We start from the raw sequence: 18,635 nt of genomic DNA, 5'->3' as shown, positions 1-18,635 counted from the left end.
CCTTGGATATGCACAGAAGGGAGCACAGATTTTGTTGTGGATTGAATTTGTGTTTTTTCTAAAGACAGCCAGGTCTTAAAACCTGACTAAGGTGCCACCCTTCCCTGCCTTCTACCTAATATGTTTTTTGTAAAAGTGTTTTTTCTGGTTTAACAGTACCTTGTTTTCAAGCACGTTCGAGATTTCAAAAATGTTGTATGAAAAATCTGGTTGTTTCTCTCTCTTTTTTTTTTTTTTTTTTTAGTCAAGTTTAGAGTTCCACTTACAGGTGGGGTTGGGTGCCCCCTATTAATTGTTCAGTATTTCCCATTCTAAGACTTCTGTTTTCAATTACTTATAACTGTGCCAGATTTAATCTGTTTAAGCTGAAATTTGCCATGATGAGTGTCTGCCTCAGGCTGAAACTCAGGAAAACATCTGTCAAGATGGTTCTGCTGCTTCTGAGAACATGGGGAAGGGATTTTTTTTTCTTGCTCTTAAGTACCTCCCATGATTTAAAGCTGGAACTCAAAATTTGGGAAGGGAGAGGCAGCTTTGGTCAAGGGATATGCCTGTTGCTATCACATGAAAATCCACAATCAAGTTTTACAAGCCTTTGACAAATTGCAGTTCATGCATGCTTAGACTTTAGCTGCTAAAGTCTTCTAAGATTGTCCTCACTTAAGTAAGCTCCAGCCACTCCTGAATCTTACATGTGACCTGCTCATTTATATATACTTTATTTCTGCCAAGTGATTGCATGCTTCAACACAGCACTTCAGGGCAGGGAGAGATTTTCATTCTAATGACTGCTCCTACCTGCTTTGGGCCAGGGTAGAACAGGTCACGGGAACTGAGAAGAACTGTCCCTCATCTGTTTTCAAGGCATCTACATAACAAGGAGGAGGGGACAGTGTTTAAATGCGGAGGGGGGAAAGTGGATAAGTCAGGAGGGAGGAGAGGACTGGGAGCTAGCAAAAGAAATGGATAATAAAAAGGAACTGGCTGAATTCCATCCAGGAAGAGCACACACCAACTGCTGAAACTTCCTTAGCCTGACGAAGGGTTTTTGAACTCGAAAGCTTGCTTAATAACCGTTCTCCAACTATTTGGGATGGTCTAATAAAAGTTATCAAATTCACCCAAGGAACCTTGTCTGGCTGAACAAAGGCAGACAAGGTTCTTTGGGTGAATCTGATCTTTTATTAGACCAACTTAAATAGTTGCAAAATCTATTTTTGTTTGAAAAAAAATAGTTGGAAAAAGGGTTTTTTCTAACTATTTAAGTTGGTCTAATAAAAGATATCAAATTCACCTAAAGAATCTTGTCTGCTTATGCTCTTAGACCAACATGGCTACAACCTACACCCCTGGCTGAATAAAGACACCCAGACTAAAACTAGTGGGCAGAAGGGAAAAGAGCTGGGATGTGTTTTAAGAAGGGACTGCCTGGCCAAAGTGTCTAAAGAGCAACTACGGAGGTGTGAGACTTCCATTGACTCTTCATTCCATTTCAAGAAGGGGAAAGACGTACTACATGAGAAGCTGGGCAGAGATGGGTATGAGGAAAGATATTAGAGTTGGATAATGAGCCTAGAGGCAAGGAGGCTAAACTGACATGAGCAATTCAGCTGAAGTTAATGGGAAATGTATGTAGCATTATACAGTACTTATGTTTAAAGTATTCTAAAAGATGAAGTCCTAAGTGTGTCAAATTAGATGTTCATAGTTGACACTGGACGTTAGCAGTTGCTTTTGTCTTTAATTTCTCTGTGCTTCAGCTCCATCTATAGAGACACAACCACTCCAATTCAAAGAAGTGCTGTGAACATAAAATGTGAAGCACTCCTTACTACAGTGAGTACGATAGAAAGGTCCATGGAGAAATTTTTATAATTCTGTCTTTAGACAGAGCAGAGTTTAGATAATGTGTACTAAGTCATCAGGCTACACATCAAACAATGAGTGTAAACCAAAAAATTAAACAGCTGCTCACTTACGTGCACTGTTCATATTCTACTGGATGAGGTAGAGATCCTGTGGAAAATATAGTAGATGATTTATATAGTTAAAATAAGCACAAAAGAGAGAAATTAAGATTGTACAGGAAGCCTTTAATTTTTACATTTTCAGACTCTTGACCACTTGACTTTTTTTTTTTTTTAACCTCAAGCTCTTTCAGCATCATGCCTTAAGTCATTTAAACTATGGCAAGGAGAAAAAAATTAATTCAGTAAACTTTACAAATGAGCCATCTTCACTTTATTAGATATATAATGATTGATTTTTCTGTAAATACTTATGTACATTGATTTGAATATGTATTGTCTCACTCAAAACACTGATTTTTGACACCTTATCATGAATGGGAAAATGAGGGATAGTTAACGAGCATACTTTTTTTGAGCTGTTAATGTTTCTGTGAATATGGTTTGAAGCAAAGATCCATCATATATGTATGTAACCTCAAATCTTTCACATATATCAAGTAAATGTCTAGTGTGATAGGTGTCTGTCTGCCCTGTATCTATGCTTTAAATTTTAAGGTCTGAGAGTAGAACTCCAGTTTTAAATTGTTTTTGTTTTTGATTTGTGTATTTAGAATTTGAAATTAGTTGTATAATTTTTAAATGTGATCTTTCCTTTCCTCTTCTGGAAATTGTCCAAGAGACTGCAGGCTGACAGAGTAAGGAAAATAAAATGACTTAAGTTTAACTATTAATTCTTGAACCTATATTGGCTCTACATGAAGCCCATAAGATGTAAGTTTGTGAGAGGCAAAGGTGATGTCATATAGGTATTTTTCCTGGTCTTGAAGAGCCACAAAGTTACAGGGATACATCCAGATCTGTTTTCATTTGTGCTCGACTGTCCACTATTCTAAGGCTCTTCCAGCAGTCTGATATTGTTGAGGTATGGATGGCAGAGCTGTTACAGCATGAAAGAACCAAAATGTAAGGGAGGAAAAATCCTTAGTGTTTTTATAGCTGTGGATAAAGGATACTTCAAGCCATTTCATTTGCTTCAGTCATAATTGTATGGATTTGCATGGCATCATTACAACCTCCTTCTCTGTGTGGGTATCGTAATTACATTTCCATGTCCTTGTACTTATGGATCTCTTTTAACTGTAACAGTGACTACATTTCTGTGTTTTTAACTTTTGGGTTTGGCTAAATTACAGCATGCCTATAATTTTTTTACTCATAATTTTCTGATTAATAGTCTCAACCTCAATTGTTTTTGAAGTGTTGTTTTATTTTCATGGGTTGTATAAGTGAAAATATGCATGCTATAATTTTTTGAGGTACATAGTTCCTGTTGTAAATTAATCTAATGGTATTGTTTTTATTTACTGACCTTCAGGTCTTGTGGAGACGTTCTCAGCACTGCTTTCAAGTTCTTGTCTGGGGAAAGGGAGAATATTGATGCAATTTCTCTTAGTGTTTGTCCTGTAATTGTGATTAATAACAGTTGCTTTCACTATCTGGAAACAGACAGGCTGGTTTGTCTGCCTACAATCATGCTGTGATGAATGGAGCTATTTTAACTCTGGTTTTGTGTATCAAAGAAAACAGATGTAGTCTGGGACTTGAGGCTATAGGAAATATCAAGCCTGCTTAACTCAATCTTATCATACTTGTAAGGGAAGAACTGGTCAGTTTATGCAGCAAAGTTTGCACTAGAAATCTGTATAATTATAAAACTAATTTGTACATTTACAGGCATGTTGATTTGTAAAAGGGCCCAAGCTTTTGAGATCACCGGATGAATTGAAAACTAATAAAACTGTAGTAAACTCTTAAAAGTAATTTTACAAATAATTTGAGTTTGAAATGGATGCTAAGACCCTTCTTTCCCAATTAGTATATAATTAAACCATTTAAAATTCAGCTCTTGAAATTTTATTGAAAATGTGCCTAGCTACAGTGGAAGAAATACCATCATTTGATACATAAAACTTTTGTAGAAGCAAAACTGACAGTTCAGACCTCAAGTGTTGCAGTGAGGCAACAATGCAAAAGGTGCTTTGTTTTTTGTATTGTGTACTCCGGGATCTAGCCTGCAGTATTATTATTTTATTGCATACTCCGGGATTTAGCCTGCAGGAAGAGTCATTCCCAAGAGAGAGGAAACGTACAAGTAACATCTAAACACTGGCCTTTTTCTAAACCGTAAAATGTGACACAGTTTTAAAATCACAGATTTTTTTTCTTCATGCTGTCATCTACATTTCATCCCGGGGGATTGCTTTAGTGTTTGTAAACCCTGTAAAACTTCGCAGGGCTCTTTTTTCTATTAAAAAAAAAAAAAAAAGGAAAAAAAAAAACCTGTCTGATATGATAAATCGATTCTATTTGCAACTTTAAATCAGTTTTCAGTGGTATATGGCTACTAAGAGAACTTTTTCTTGACCACTGAATTCTACTGCTAAAGTTTATATCCATTTTAGTACCCAACAATAAACTGCAAAAAATAATTTTGAACTTCATACTTTAATTTTAAAATGAAATTTTTACTAGTAATGTTTGGGTTTAAACATCTGGAGCTGTCAGAAGTGACTTTGTTATTACAGTCATGTACATCTGGTTCATAAATCTAGCAGGAATTTTAGTCTAAGCTGGTGTTACTACAAAATGGTAGTCTAAGTTATCACTGTTTAGGTCATTTTGCTGTGTGGGAAGGTTAGGCATCCTCATAGATCTCATAGAAAAGTAAAGCTGAAAGGGACCTGAAGAGATCACTTCCAAATGGGGATTGAGTCTGACCTTGGTGTTATTAGCACCCTGTTCTAACCAAGTGAACTAAAGAGCCACTAATATCCTCTAAAGTAGCAGGGATTGGCCACTGCAAGGAGTAGGTAGTTAGACTTTTGATGGACCCAGTGCCCTAATTCAGATACCTGTTGTTTACTGGAAAATTGATAAATACTTCAAAAATCAGGGTGTTAATGCAGCTGCCACTTGTCCCCCTGTTTCCCCTGCTGATGATTCTCAGTTACCAACAGCAAATAAAAACACTAAATTCAGTGGCAGATGAGGGCCAGGTGGATGCATGTGATGGCAGCGTTAACCCCCCTTAGGTTCTAGTCATGCTGACACAGCGGCTCTGGCAGCTGTGGCAATAAACTGCATGGACCAAAACCAGCCTGCCTAAGTGGGTCTTCCAGTCCATGAGAAGCCTCGTGGGCCATATGACCTATCTTTGCAGGCCAGATCCAGCCCGGGAGCTGTATTTTGATATACCCCTGTTTTTAAACCTTCCATTGTTTTTCTTTCTAAAAGACATACAAAAAACTAGAACTCTTGTTTCCAAAATGATACCTTTTATTAGACCAACTGGAAAATGGCAAGAAAATTTGTCCTTTTCTGCAAGCTTTCGGGAATCAAACTCCCTTCGTCTAAAAGAGACATTTATGATGCTGGATCCAGCTTCTTCCCTGTCTACCCACCTTAAGTCAGAGAAGATGGTAGAGAATCACTTTGAGCATCACTTTTTCTCTTGCTCCGCTGGTATCAGCAATGAGTCCTTTTAAATATCCACTAGGCATGTTGATATCCAAGCTGAGTAGGCTGCCTGCAGGAACTAGTATGGTACTTACAAAGGTTTTTCAAAACAAATAAATTACCTTTTTGCTCTCAGGAGTGTAGGTTGTAGCAGTGTTGGTCTAAGGACATAGGCAGACAAGGTTCTTTGGGTGAATCTGATATCTTTTATTAGACCAACTTAAATAGTTGGAAAACAATTATTAAGCAAGTTTTCAGGTTCAAAAACCCTTCATCAGGCTAAGGAAGTTTCTGCAGTTGGTGTGTGTTCTTCCTGGATGGAATGAAAAGTAAAGAAGCCAGAGGCTGGGCTGGTATGCATACAAGATAGGCAGTTAGTGACAATGTAGATTGAGGAGTCAATGGGTGAGAGACAGGCTGGGGGGGGCGGGGAGAGAGAAGGGGGATGAATATAGACATTGGATTTATGACACATTATAACCTGCCTGACATCTGACTCCTCAGGTTTCTCTCCACTGTTCATCTCCCTTGTGTCTCTCTCTCTCTTCTCCCCCCACATCCTTCCACCCCCCCCCAGCACACACCAACTGCAGAAACTTCCTTAGCCTGATGAAGGGTTTTTGAACCCAAAAGCTTGCTTAATAATTGTTTTCTGACTATCAGATTCACCCAAAGAACCTTGTCTGTCCATTCTTGCTCTCATGCGTTTGTACACATGCTCACTCTCCAATATACTGATTCATTCCACTTTAAAATTAATTTAGTCAATTTTTAAAGGTCCTGTCACTACAGATTTTATTCATAAGAATAAGATGTACTTTTAATTTGACTGCCTTCTACAGAGGTATGAAGAGAAACTCTAGGCAATTGTAGTCATGGTACTACACAGCATTATATATTGTGAACTAGGCTTAATGCTGTCTTCAGTCATTTATACAATTCAAAAGTCCATTTGCATAAGTTACTTCCATTTATGCTGTTTTTCTGTTTTACACCTCTAAAACACTAGAAAATTGTCACTTGCGCAGATCATATTTTGCACAAACATGCATTCTTGAATTGATGTACATTTTATTAAACGGTTTTTATTTTCCATATTTTTACTTGCATCTGTTGAGCAGAGATCATTTAAAAAAAAACAAAAAAACTGATCCCCTTTAGAAAAATCTGTAGTTGCTCTTCTGGTGAAATGACATTGCTGCATGGTTGGGATTTGGCTGAATGTAGAGGCAGATCAAGTGGGTTCGTTATGGTTCATGATGGCAATTCTGGGCATGGCATAGAGGGAATGCAGCTCTGTCTGTCTGTGTATCTCATAAGTGTTTAGCTCAAAATGGGGTTGTAGCCATGTTAGTCTAAGGACATAGGCAGACAAGGTTGTTTGAGTAGATGTGTTATCTTTTTATTAGACCAACTAAATAGTTAGAAAAGTTGTTCTTTGCAAGAAATACCCTTCTTCAACCATAGGGAAAGTCTGTATCTCCCTTCTACCCCCACATCCAGCCTGTTTGTCACGCACTGACTCTTCAATTTACATCTGCACTGACTGCCTATCTTGCATGCATACCAGCTCAGCCTCTGGCTTCTTTACTATTCATTCCGTCCAGGAAGAGCGCACACCAACTGCAGAGACTTCCTCAGCCTGACAAAGGGTTTTTAAACCCGAAAACTTGCTAAAAAAATTTTTCCAACTATTTAAGTTGGTCTAATAAATGATATATTCACCAAAAGAACCTTGTTTGCCTGTTGGTGTTTGTGTGCTTTTCCTGGGTAGAATAGAAGCCAAATTGCAGGTCTGTGAAAATGCAAATGTATGGCAGTGAGGTTCAAAGGGAACAGAAAACAATGGGTGTGAAAGGTAGTTGAGGTGGGGGGGGGCGGGAAAGGGGAGAAGGTGATAAAATGTAGCTGGTAAAATGCAGAAAGGCTGTCTGGGGTTATCAGATGTCAGGCAGGTTATATAATGTGCCATAAATTCAATGTCTGAAAGTGTTTTGTAAATTCCCTTTGAGGATTAGAACTGAAAGATTGGAGAGAGAGTGGGTATCTTATGAAAAGTATGCACCTAAAGCTAACTTAGGTATTTTTGTCTTTGATAGATTTTCGGTATGCATGTTTTCTGGTACACTGTTGTTTGGTTTCTCCTACATATTTTCTATCGGCATTTAGTGCACTGGGTGAGAGAGACTGCTTTTCTGGAGGTGTAAGTGTAAGATCCAGGAATGGGGATGGTTGTGTTGTGGGGTATAGTATTGTGAGGGTATTGGAGATGTGATGGCAGGTTTTTTACATTTTGTCTCATCATGGTCTGGATCCACTCAGTGTGCTTTGTGCCATAGGAAGTTTGCTTCTGATGATGAGGTTGGCAAGGTTCGGTGCTTGTTTAAAGGTTAGGATGGGTGGTTCTGGAAAGAGCTCTTTAAGAGTTGAATCTTCTTCTAGTATGGGTTGTAACTGTTAGAGGATTTTCAATATAGGTTCCAGAGAAGGATGGTATGTTGTGTGCCTATCCTCTGCCTGATCACTGTTCTCATATGCCATATTCTTCTATAATCTTTCATTTCTTTTATATAGTGTTTTTTAGGGCAAGATTTGCCTTCCTCTGCTTTTTCAAAACAGTTTTCCAATATAAATGAGGACTTGCTCGGACTCTGAATTCTGAAGAGCTCCTTTGAGTTGTTTGAATGGCAAATACAAAACTGCCAGATACAGGATACCAATACATATTTCCTACATATTGGATTAATCTATCCCTGCACTTTAATGCGCAATAGATTATTTTACTGCACATTAATAGTCTGCTGGAGTGTGGTAATTGCTGCACTCCAGCAGACTCCAGCATCATGTGTATCAATGTCCTTGCACTGAAAATAATGGCAGGGGGCACTTTAAAGCTTGTTTGACAAGCTTTAGTTAAAGTATCCCCACTGCCATTTTTCCGGCCGGAGACACTGATACACGTGACTCAGAGCCACTCTAATTAAAGCACCTCCTGGAGCATGTGTATAAATGCTGAAAGGTACTGAATTTAATGCATGCTAGAGAAGTTGTATTAATGCACATATAGATGTACCTACTGTAGCACAACTGACATAAATTCCAAAGCAGGTATTCTTCAGTCTCACAGAATTGGATTTGACTTTTTTTCCATAATACATTACTGGAACTAGTGAGACAACCTTTTTTTAAGAAACTTCTAGGTCAGTGGGGAAAGATTCTTCCAGTAAGATTAGCAGTTAAATTACTGTAGAGACAGCATCCAGCTCTTACTAAAAGTGACAGCTGGGTAAAGTCTTATCTTTTCTAGGCCACATGCTGTTATCAGCCCCTTTTGAGAGGGTAGTAGACATACTGTGGGCCTGTTATGGGCTGTGGGGGCTGGGCCATGGGGGTGAAGATTCAGGTAAACCTACATTAGATGCATCTGGAACCCCAGCTTGCCTTAAATCCATTCTGCCCAAACTGCATTATGCAAGACGCATACAGTGCAGGTTGGCCCACGTCTGCCTTTTTTGGATGCAGTCCTATTAGGTTGACCCTCAATTACAAATTTTGCCCAGTGCCCACAAATGCTCCTTCTTGTTGTCACATTCTCCCTGTCATCATATCCTTGAGCATATTTCCTCAAGGATGAGCCAGGAAAGCCCTTTTTTGTCTCACTTTTCCTCCTTCTCTTACCTAAGCAGCAGGGATGTTGCTTGGGTAATGCAGTCCCCTTCTGATGAAAGCAGCATGCAGAGAAAACTGCAGTCAGGTCTTTGTCAGGCAGAAGAGCATCTTTGGTGCCTACATGAAGCAAAATAGCAGTTTCAGTCCAAAACATGGATTTTGATTGCAACTAGACAAAAAATGCCTAATTCCATGAAATTCTGTTTTTGTTGCATTTTCAAAGTATATCTGATGCTGTATACCCAGCCTTGCACAGTTGATGCTTTAGTGTTTGGAAGCACCAGCAATTTTACATAGTCTGTGCTACACAAATGTTTTCAGGAAAGGGAAAAACACAACTGATTCAACACTAGTTTTATACTTAAGAACTGAAATGCTGTTGCCACAAGTCAGATGGCTTGACACTTGATTCAAAGCCTCTATTCTGCATCTTCCAGCTTACACCAGTATGCTTGTCTTTGCCATGCTACTGTATTAGTACAGTATAAATTACTAACCCCAATGCATGCAATACCTGGGTTTTACTTGGGTCTCTAGCCCAGTATTGACCAGGCTCAATCCTTAGTTAAAATTTAAGGTCCAGCAAATGTAGTGGAAAATTTGGTTGGTAAAATATAAAAATCTACTCTTCTGGACAAACACTTAAGATGCTACTTTTCTTTGTGCTTTTATTGTTTAGCAACCCTAGTTTTAACATTCAGAATATATTAAGTGCCAACTCAAAAGTTGTCCATGAATTCTTCAACCTGCTGTCCTGTACCTTTGGTATCTTTTACATCCTCAGAAATGGCTGCTATCAGAAGTTCTTCAGAACACATTTAATTAAAAAAATTATAGGTACCTACAAGGAGAGGTTAATCAGAGGTCCTGACCAAAGAGGGTCTTGCATTACAATCTAAAGTTTGCCAGAACTTTAGGTTTGGTTTATCAGACAACAGGACTCTGAGAATGAGATTGTATTGAAAATGTTACCTGTCTACCTTGGAGTGCTGCCTGTAGGGACAGCTTCCTTAATAATACAGTTAAAGGTTCCTGGGCTCTTACAGACCATTGAATTTCTCTTCTGAACAGAAAAGCACAGATCGTAAGGTGCAGAAATGAACAGTATTCTGCATTAACTGAAGGTACTCTTCAGTAATTGCTCCAAGTAGAGCACATGGCAATCAGAGGGCTTGATTACTACAGAGACTGGATTACTGTGGTAAGATCCATCTCAAAGGAACAGTAACAACTGGAAGAGAAACAGCTTGCTAAAAAGGTTGCCTGAGGCTCCAGGAACAGCATTGGATTCACTGATAGGGAGCATGTGAATCACTGCCAAATGTTCAACATGTACTTCGGCTGATGTATGCACATCCCCCAGTGCAAGGACAAATGGTGCAACAAATGATCTCATGCAGTGAATGCCCCTGAAATTTTCCTCACTGTGGACAAGTCTTAATGTTAGACTTTTTATTTGCAGTTAATGCACAAAAGATTTAGAATACCTCTATGCACCTCTACCTATATCTCACTTAAGAGAAGTTAGAGGATGATGATGATAACTCATTTTTATTAAGGAATATTTTGATTTTTTTTCACTGATTTCAACTGAAATAGGATGCTGTATCAGTACATTAGGCATTCATCAGCAGGACAGGTAGATACTGGTTTGGACGTGCACTGTATTTTAGTTATATTGGCTAGGGGAGAATCCTGTGGTACTGAATTTTGTGTATGTATATGGTTCATGGACCTCAGCCACACTTCTGGGGAAACGTGTTACAAAAATTGCCTACAAATGTGTAGGCCTAGAGAAACTGCGTGGCTATTGCAGCTCATTGATAAGATATCTATATAATATTTGTTGAATTTGCCCTGCTCAGTCTGCCACTACTTCTTGTTTCTTGTAATAATTATGGAAATGTAGTAGGTGGCTTTCATTACTTATTTATGTAGCTGCATAATCAATTATAAGCACAGTTTGGGGAGTGGGCTCTTTTCATTTATCTTAATTTCAAAATCAGCCCTATGACCTTCATCTTAGACCACTAGTCTGAAAGCCTTAAAAGAATGTAGCATCATGGTGATGCCACATGCCAAGTGAATAGAGTTTTGTCTAATAGGATTAAAGGGAAGGGAGGGCAGGACTAAGGAAGGGTTATGATGATGAGATTTTGATAAATATTCAAACTCTTTATGCAGCATAAGATATGTACATTACTTCTTGCACACAGGTCCATGTATTGTATGTAAGTGGTTTTTCAATGTAACCCTTTAAATACAGAAGCTTAAAATTATTTACACTTTCCTTTGTTATAGTCCTTACTAGATTAGGTTCAAAGATCTAAGTTCTATTTTGGAAGCAAAGGCTTCCTTTCAGCTTCAAGTTTTCCCCTAGTCATTTTTACAACTGTCTCCAAGTTATTCTTGTAAGTAAGAAGCTAAATTACTTGTGTTCAGTATAAACATTTATTCCTTTTAAGCAATGTTGTTCCTTTTTTCCCATCCTTAAAAGCATGGGCATGTATGTCTATGCTTTGTAGACCCTAAAATGTTTGAAGTGCAAGCTCTTTTACATGGAGTAGGTTAACTTATTTTCTGATGTGATAGAATATTCTGTACAGAGAATGAATGAAATAGCTAAGGTGGAAATAAACCTTGAGTAAGATTCTAGAGGAGAAATGCTTTTTGTGTATGATAGCAAAGCTCTATACCCAAGCCTGATTGTTAGCCTTTTTTTCGACTTCTTTGCCCTTGTAATTGTATGAGAGATGCAGCTATAGGAAACAGTTTAAATTCCCTAGTAATGCTTCTTTAACGTCTTAGTTTTTAACCCCTTGATACCTCAAGTTGTAATAGCTGACAAACCTATGTAAAGTCATTAAAGTGGGCAGCAGGAGCTCACAACCTATTGCCACCAAGGGGTTAAAATCATATCAAATATGTTCATGAAGGACCACCAATATCTGCTGTACAGCTTTTTTACTTTCCAGTTCACTAATCAAATGTATGTTAGATTTATTATTATAAAAGTATAAACCATAGAAAATTTGACAAGATAGATGTGTAAATTATCACTTTGACAGAACTAATGATGCACTCCAAGCACCTTCTGTTTTCCAGCACTTGGTGAGCGACTTCATTAAATATGCAATGGCTGTTTGGTGGCTGCTCAGACAGTAGTTCGGTTCCTCATGGAATTGCATTATTACTGGAGGTGTTAGAAGAGGCAGGCATGCTAGCTGTTGGGCATCCTGCTGTGGTTCTAATGTGCTCCATCTTGTTGGAGCAGTTGTTTGCAGTCTTTTCAGGACAATTGCATCCGTAACCACAGGACACATTCGCTGAAACTACATTACAGATAACGTTTGAGAATGTCAATGACTGCTCTTCAACTCCTAGTTTGTAACAGCTAGTGTGGGTGGCATGAAGTGTTGGTCAAGCCATATACACAGTCATTATAGTTTAGTTAACTAAACTTAAATATCTAGGAGACAGTGAAATTGTAATGACAGTTTATTTAGAGATGGGGATTTCTTATCACTATAAAGTAAGATTGACAGATGTTTCTGCATCATATGAATATTTAATAATTGTACTATTAATTGGAATATTTGCTTATTATTTATATACCAGTATAAACAGTGCATTTGACAATATTTCAGGTTTGGTTTGGGTTGTTTTTTGTTTGTTTTTTTTTTGGGGGGGGGGGGAAGGTTGCATTATTGTACATTGTATTTTTTTTTTTTTTTTTCAGTCACCGTTGTGTCTAGCTTCTATTCCTTAAGGTATAAACAAAAATATTCTGTTCCCCAGTGGTGTCCCCATCATTTATTATTCTGATGACAGTTTGATGGTTACCCTGAGAATGGGACACAAAGATGACTTGAATTTAGTTTCAAATACTCTTAAAGGTTTTCGAGACAGATGTTATAGTATATTGGCACATACTGACAAATGGATTGTGTCTTAGGCTGACATGTTAAATACTACACTGTCTTGAATGAAATAATGTCCCTTATTTTGAATGACCTGTTAAATCAGGGTTGATGAGTTAGTTAATTAATAAATGAATATTCCTTTAACTTGGTCATTTAAGTTAACCATTATTAGGACTTGTTTGTTGTAAAATTTTTCTAAACTGGAACAGTGTTTTAGGTAAATAAAATTGAATTTTTACCCTCTCATTTTTTAAACTTCAGTTTAGAAAGTGGTGTTGACACTAGATATTTGGTTAATTCTGTTTAAAACAAAAGTTTTTAAGGTCACTTGTTTGCTTGGTAGCTTTATGCAGGGAAAATTATTTTTAAACTAAGCAGAACATTTTTTATGTGCTTTTTACTTCTAATCATTTCCTCTCAACACTTTTTTAAATTCCCCATTAGTGAGGTTCTGGGGACTTTTTAAAATTTATATAATTACTATTTGTAATATGACACACATCTCAACCTAGCTTCATCTAAATTTCATAGTTTGCAAAGAAAGTAGACAGCATGGAACACAGGCTTCCTCTGGGAGTACACTGAGCTTAATGAGCTTGATAGTCTGGTGGGCTCAATAAATCAAATAAAGCAAAACATTTCTCATTTTTGAATAAAAGCATTTATCACACAGTGTTTATTCATTCATGGTCACAAGATTGATTGGCTCCTAGTATCATACCATATATTGAAACGTTTTGTTTTTTGTTTTTCCAGTGGGGAAATTGCGGAAACAGTGGATGAAGGAGACTATCTCTGATGTTGGATTGGGAATGCTTAGGTCTGTCAAAGAATACGTGGACCCTAATAATATCTTTGGAAACAGAAACCTTTTATAAAACCACTTAAGGTCTGATGTACTAAATTTAAAAATGACTGTCAAAATTCCTTTTAAACATTTTCATTGTATTGGTATCCCAGTAATCAAATATAACATGGACTAAACTATAAAAGCTAGTATTTTTCTTACTTTTATTTTCCTCCAGTAAAATGTAAATGTTCATTGTTTAATGTTTACAGATTTACTTATGCTCCTAAACCTCTCAACAGGCATCCAAACAGAGTTGTATCAAGGTATTTTATCAGCCTGGAAATGCAGATTTGGCATTTCAGGTTGGGTTAGGCAGCACAGCTGATGATCGTAGTTTCCATGTTGGATTCAGCCAGCTGTTTTTTTTACTAAGCCATCCCCTACAAGGCGAACAAAGACTGACACCAGTGGTTTCTACAGAAGCAGCTGCTCACCCAGCCTCTTCCTAGAGGAAAGCTGCTAGGAAACAGATGAGAGGTGGATTACATCAAGGAATGCTTCTGTGTGCTGAAAGGTTAAGTGTGTAGCAGATCCAGAAATGTGTAAAAGAATAAACGCAGGCTTTGTTTAGAAGATTAGCATGCTTCTATAGAATATGTGGCTTGCCAGTCTCCTGTTCAGCATCAATGAAAACTATGAAATCTTTGAGAACTCTTCTTGTTGTCTGAGTTTTATATTTGTATTGCTGGGATAATCTTTAATATATCCTAGATAGTTGTAAGTTTTGTACAGAACAGCAGACATTTTTCACTGTATGTTACAAACAGGTTTGTTTATATAAATTTGCCTTCATCACTGCAATCCTAATGTGTCTGGTTTCACTTCCTTATTTTTGCAGAGATGTGGAACAAACCCTTTTCCAATAGAAAACATGTTTTGGTTATTTTAAAATAAAAGTTTTCCCAGCACCATGTCATTTGAAGTGGTCTCAACAGTTTTATTAGAGTAAAATGGAAGATATACTGTTATCTTAAAATGAAGTTTCCAGTTTTAATATTCTGTAACTTCTTATGGCCTTTTTGAATTATTGGTTTACTTGAAGAGTAACTACAGATATAATCAGCGTAATCAACATACACAACTTTTCTTAATCAGTCAGTGCAACTATCAGTCAGTCACTAAACATTTTTACATTGAAACCTAGATCTTGAAATTAGCAAAATGAAAACTTAAACTATTTGCTGTCAATATTCAAGACTCATGTTTTAAGTGCATTCTTTTCTTAAACTTGCCAAGTTTTTGATATCTAAAAGACAGTATAGAATCATGTAGTAATATAAAATACCATTTTTTTTTTCCTTTAAGAGGACATACTGACTCTTTAGTTAACTAACTTTACAACTCTGAGCAATTTGGACTCCTTTTTATATCTGTAATAAACTAAGGAAAGTTTAACACTGTTTCAAAATACCATCTAATTATCTGTCAAATTTTAGTAACAAAACATTGAAGATTATAATCTATATGATTAAAAAATATAGTGTTGAACCAAAAAGTTGATACTGTTTTAAAACTGATTTAGGCTATCTAATTAAAAATAATCTAAAAGATCATGAATACTCAACAGCACTTTAAACTGTATGAACTCAAGATTATACCAAATTAAAACAACACAAATATGTCCATAGGTCACGAAATGGGAAGTAATTATATTTTAATGCAGCTAGAGGGTCTTTTTTAATGGACTTTGTTTCATGTAATTTATGTAGAGAAAAAAAAAGTGAATCTAGTCTCCTGAATCTTATTTTTAAAGTTTTGGCCCATGGAGTTCATATTTCAGCAGTACTCAAATTTGTATTCAGTTCTAGGAAATTCTGATTTTCAGCACTGTATGTGGCTAAGTGTTCCTTATTCAATATCTATACCAGGTACTTGTCAACAAAGTGAATTTGTAGAGCAGTGGTTTTCAACCTGTGGTCTGTAGACCCCTGGGGGTACTCAGACTGTCAAAGGGGTCTGTGAGAGATGACTATGATCAATTAAAAGTATGTGAATACTCACACTTACAAAAGGGCCTGCATCTCCATTTGAAATTTTTTAGGAGTCTGTTACTGAAAAACGGTTAAAAACCACTGCTGTAAAAGGGTGTGTGGGTGTGTCTGTGTGTATGTATTTAATGCAGAAGGTTTCTCAACTTCGCATGCTATACCAATGGTGATTACATGCTGGCAGCCAGAATCCTGCTGACTGTTAGTGTCACTCTGAAATGCATTAAAAGTCAGTAATATGAAAGGGTTTTTTTTCTTATGTGCCTGAATATAAGCATAGCTTGTCTAGCTATGAAGAATCATAACTCTGAAGGAATGTGTGCAGATAGTTGAAAAATTGCTTCTTGTATGTGGTATGTGACAGCACATGCAGGATTAAAGCAACAAGGATTTGGCTTCCTCATGGTCATTTTGAGCTCAGTATGAGCTAGTGTACTCTTTTTTTTTCCCCAAAAAACCTTTTGGCTCATTTTGAATGAAAGTACTACTGTTTTCCCTCCGAGAGCTACCTTTCTAACCCATGTTGCCCATCTTTTCTAATGTTGATAAGTTACACAGATAACTTTTTTTTCAATGTGGCTGCCAAGAAATAAAACCAAGTGACTTGGAAAGTGGATGTTATGAAGTAAAAGCTCACAAACCACACAAGTTAGTTATGTCTGATTTAATATGATGAAATAACAAAGGCTCTGGTGTGCAAATATAGCAATGGATAGGCCTGAGAAGGACAAAATAGAACTTTAATGTGAGCACTTAATAATAACTACCCCTTGGTACAACTATATTTTACTTTCTTCTCTCTGATTTTTCTTTCTTCTGAATGGTTTTTTGAGTTATTCAAAGCTTAATAAACCCTGGCACCTCTAAAGAATACATGACCTGCGTAATAGCTCAAAAGGTGAGAGAATGAGCTAAATACTTACCTTTGATCTTGTATTTAGTACACCTACAGGAAACGATTACAAAAGGGATGAATTTCCCTCTCAAAACAAACCTTTTATTTGTTCCCTATATTTAATACTAAAATAAGTCTTCTGACATGCTTCCCTCTTCTCTCTGCTTTTTTCACATAGGCTTTATTTGTTATAGTCACAGTCTATTCAGAGGTTGAGCTTGGTCTATAAAGATCAGGTGTCTGTCTTGGAAGGGGCATATTAATTGGCTTTTCATTTTGTGGAGTACTATGGCCATATTTTGGTTCAATACAAGAGGTTTTAACTAACTTTGTTATTACTTGCATTTTTAAATGAATAAAAAGCTGCTATTTTTCTTCTGCTTTTCAGTAAGCTTTCAAGGCTAGAGAATAAGGATGTTGACTGTTACATCTATTTAATTAAAAAATTTTGTTTGCTCTTGCAAAACCTTGGGTGGAATGTCATTACACAGAACTTTTTAGGAAGTAACACAAAGGTTTACAACTTGAGAAGCCAGAAGAAACAGCAGTTCTTTGTGGCTTTGTCTATACTGTGGTTATTACTGCTAAGGATAGGTTGCATATAGAGATGTCACCTTTCTCTTAAAACTATGAACAGAGACCAAGCTAAATGGTTCATCCGTACAAATATTTATTAACTGAAACCAACTTAACAAAAGAGGCAGGGATGCATTAGCACTGAATTCCAGAAAATGTAAGCTGTTTTTCTCAGTCTTGGAAATTTGTAACTATATCAAGGTTGTAATTCAACTTTCTGCTAATTAAGCCAAATGGTGTTTGTCATTTAGTGTGAGATTAACTGTAAAACTGAACTGCAGTTGTAATGTTAAGAGATTATAGAAACTTATATTAATAATAAAAAGAAAATGGGCCTAAACAATCCTGTGTTTTCTTTCTCTTAAGTGATCATACATAATATTTTTTACTCACATTTGTCCTTTTTGATTGCCTTAAATTGACCCCCCGCCCCCTGTAACAGTTATGCTAACAGGTAAGCATTCAAAGAGAATGAACTCAAAATATCATGTTTCTAATGCAAAATCATAAAAATAAAGGAAATACAGGCTTTGTACCAGTATGCTGTATTTCAAATAAAGTAGAAAAACATCTGTAATCACAGTATTCTGTGAAGATAAGAGCTAGTTGTTGCATTGCTTTCAGAAAGCAACTTTTATGTTTTCATTGCCCTCTGCTGGACAAAAGAGAATCACTTTATTGGCTATAATAATAGTCTTGTGAAAGGTCTTGTCAGAAGATACAGTGCATAGTAATTTCACTCTACTTTTCTCTCACACACTATTTCTTATCACTCCAAAATGCCACTTTTGTAGTAAGTTAGTTTTATTGTGCTTGTTACTATGTGGAAATTTGTTAGACGGAGCCATCAGCAGATTTGAGACTATTTGAAGGCTTTATACATGCAGTCTTCAATCGTGTATACATTTGAACACAAAGGTGCATTTTTCTTAAGCATTCTGCATTATTAAATCATTCAAATTTGCTTGAAGGATATTTTAAGAGATTTACAGTAATGTAATTGTGATTTTTTTTGGGGTAAGCTTTTTAAACTGCAAAATATGTAGGTGGGGAGAGAAAAGACTTGCTAAATTGTATAATTTAGTTTGTTACAATTTTTGTAAACATTGTAAAGTTTTAATTTGGAAAAATGAGTTGTCCTTCACATTGCCTCTTGAGAAAGGGAACTGCATCTACCAATTAAGTACATCATTTATCTCCTAAATAACTTAGATCCAAGTGTTTTTAATTGGGTTTAAGTCTAAACAC

The 18,635-nt window shown here is 36.6% G+C and overlaps 1 long non-coding RNA gene across 1 annotated transcript in view; it reads left to right on the top strand.

Moving 5' to 3' along the window:
- Positions 1 to 17,730, top strand: part of LOC132247020 (uncharacterized) — a 29,865-nt gene extending 12,135 nt beyond the window's left edge. Inside the window, exon 4 of the long non-coding RNA XR_009458372.1 lies at positions 13,835 to 17,730. This is a non-coding gene — a long non-coding RNA (uncharacterized LOC132247020). The remainder of the gene's footprint in view (positions 1 to 13,834) is intronic.
- The last annotated feature ends 905 nt before the right edge of the window (positions 17,731 to 18,635 follow it).

The sequence above is a fragment of the Alligator mississippiensis genome, unplaced genomic scaffold (assembly GCF_030867095.1).
Source record: "Alligator mississippiensis isolate rAllMis1 unplaced genomic scaffold, rAllMis1 scaffold_167, whole genome shotgun sequence".
Taxonomy (NCBI): Eukaryota; Metazoa; Chordata; order Crocodylia; family Alligatoridae; genus Alligator; species Alligator mississippiensis.
The sequence above is the reverse complement of the archived record's forward strand: the minus strand, read 5'-3'. Positions and strand labels throughout refer to the sequence as shown.